Raw genomic sequence first — 2,949 nt, 5'->3', positions numbered from 1 at the left:
AGCCGAACATGAGTGAATCAGAAACTAGAGTTATGGTGGAGACTTTGGAGTCCAAAGGTTTTAGACTCAGTAGAATTCAAACTGAGTATATGAGATGTGACTTCGGCACTACTACTCGGGAGGAGGAAGATATTAGTTTGAAAGGTTAAATAGTGCCTAGTAAGGATACCTTTCGATATTTAGGATCAATGTATAGAGAGAAGGGGATATTGATGAAGATGTTAGCTATAGAATCAAAGCAGTGTGGATGAAGTGGAGCCAAGCATCTGGTGTCCTATGTGACAAAAGGGTACCACAGAAGCTAAAAGGCAAGTTTTATAGGATGACGATTAGACCTGCTATGTTGTATAGCGTAGAATGTTGGCCTACGAAAAGACATGTTCAACAGATAAGTGTCGCGGAAATGCGTATGTTGCGTTGGATTTACGGTCATACAAGAAAGGATCAAGTTCGGAACGATGATATACGTGATAGATTAGGGGTAGCACAAATTGAAGAAAAGCTTGTCCAACACCGGTTGAGATGGTTTGGATATGTTCAACGGAGACCTCCAGAGGCACCGGTGCATAGTGGAATTCTAAGCCAGGATAGTAACGTGAAGAGAGGCAGAGGAAGACCGAAGTTGACTTGGGTAGAGGCAATAAAAGAAGACTTGAAAGGATGAAATATACCAAAAGACTTAGCCTTCGATAGGAGTGCTTGAAAAACAACTATTCATGTGTCTGAACCTTGATTGTTTCTGCTGGGTTTCAACTCTAGTCTATCCCAACTTGTTTGGGACTTAAATGCTTTGTTGTTGTTGTTGTTGTTGTAATGGCAAAGGATTCAGAATTCTTTCACACCCAACACATATGATATGATGGGCGTGAACATAGCTAACTAAAGTGTACGCGTATCAGGAATTAAAAACAGCCACCTCACTGGGTTAATGATGGATGTGTACTAAGAACTGAAAAATAACCATTCTTAATGGAAAGACAAAACAGAAGCATGGAACCAAAGGAAAGACATCTAGTAAACCATTAGAGGCATCAAATTTTTTCATGTGATCAGTAGATATAGTACCAACAGAGGTAACCTTCAGGTTCTAGTTTATACTACAGAACTAACAGGAGGGATAAATGTGCAAAAGAACAAACAAGCTCTGATGTAATTTCGGGTCAGTAAAAATATGTATGCAGAATGATCTGATATGGTAGCAACATGAAGGAAATAAAGATCAACAGAGGCAAACTGGTAGTCACAGTTCGTCAGCTCTGCGTCTGCTATGCTATATCAGCAGTGTTTGCAGTTTCCACAACCATGCAATGACACCTCCAGCCTAAGTTGTATATACAAACAGAGAAATCTTTCGCAAAAAAGTTACAAATGAAGACCACAGCAACAATTCTGTAATGCAGTGGAAGAAATAACCGTGCAAAAATTTAGGGCAAAATGCAGTCTGATCTGAGCAATAAGTACATTGCAGGATAATCTAATACAGTGGTATGATGAATAGAAAGGAAATGAGGACCAATACACCCATTTGTTTCTAGAAAGAAGGACAGATACAAGAGACCTAGACTGGTGTCGTCAGACCAATATCAAATCATGGCAAACTCTGAAAAATTAATGTCCACTATTTCTATTTTTTTGCACTAATTTAGCAGTCAGAGACCAAGTAACCATTATGTGCTGCACAAGAATACATGGTGATCTCAATTCCATACACTTCGTATGTTTGATTTCTCTTGGTATTGTCTCCAGTTCAAATTACAAACTACCACTGAGATGCAAATGCAAAACTGTAAACACATTGTTGCTCTGATGACTGATCAAATACAAAGCTGTAGTTACAGTTAAAAAATGAGACCTAACTGCTGTTAAAAGTGTATTTCCATAGCAGAAAAGAAAAGCCATAAGTTTACTCTATCTTCATTTGCTGCTAGAGACAAATCATAAAGAAACTAAGCTCAAAATTCCAATTGTTCAACATTATTGTCCACTATCTCGAAGTTTGGCAGTAGCATAGCATACAGACCCAAAAGCCATTATGTGTTGGACAAAAACAATTAGCGATATGCATAATCCCCCGGTTCAAGTTCTCTATGGATCATGCACAATCCAAACAACCACACAGATGGAACAAAACTTGTAACACTATTACTACTGATCAAACAAGACAAAGTTATTTTGACAAAAAAACAAAGTAAAACACTCAAAGGCTAGAAAGAAGATCACAGCTTCACAACCTTATAGCCCTCGTACTCCTCGTCTTCCCAGTCATTGAAATCGCCAAATGCAGCATCTTCACTGCAATGAATGAGCCGTAACAGACAGCAACATTAACAACAAAAGCTAAAATCACACAACCGTCGACACAAAACCAAAACGAGCAAATCTAAGTGGCGCACCATTGTCACATGTAGTCCGGGCTGCTGCTCCCGACGAGGCGGAGGGTGCGCTTCCCCCCGTTCTTCCTGCACGCCGACAACGCAAACACCACGAATCAAAACCATCCAAATTAGTACCAAATAAATCCCCCAAACTTTATCGCCAAGCGGGCGTTACAAACCAACAAGCAGGAGCGCAGACATCCAACACAACATACCCAGGGTGCGGACGGCGGCCGATGAGGGGGCGGCGGTCGAAGGGCGACTTGAAGCGGACGTAGCGGAGGTCATCGTCATCGTAGAAGTCAAAATCCACCGCCATGTCCATCTTGAAGCTTTTGGTGGTAGACTTTCGTTTTCAAATGCGTGCCGGTAGGGATAAACAAGCTAAGATTGAAAGAACAAAGTGGTGAAAACTGGAAGGGGAGACGTCAAAGGTATTCAGGAAAATGATTATCAAAGAGGGCTCTTGAAAGGAAGAAGAGAACATAAACAACATGTGGAAGAATATGACAACCAACTTTCGGAAGGTGGCCTTAGAGGTGTGTGGAGTAACCAAAGGAAGTGGAGACGAGGC

The 2,949-nt window shown here is 40.9% G+C and overlaps 1 pseudogene; it reads right to left on the bottom strand.

Moving 5' to 3' along the window:
- Positions 1 to 2,216: 2,216 nt before the first annotated feature.
- Positions 2,217 to 2,700, bottom strand: LOC136492227 (uncharacterized; annotated as a pseudogene).
- Positions 2,701 to 2,949: the final 249 nt, after the last annotated feature.

Source organism: Miscanthus floridulus, chromosome 11 (genome assembly GCF_019320115.1).
Source record: "Miscanthus floridulus cultivar M001 chromosome 11, ASM1932011v1, whole genome shotgun sequence".
Lineage (NCBI taxonomy): Eukaryota > Viridiplantae > Streptophyta > Magnoliopsida > Poales > Poaceae > Miscanthus > Miscanthus floridulus.
Note: the sequence above shows the minus strand (reverse complement) of the source record. Positions and strands in the feature narration are given on the sequence as shown.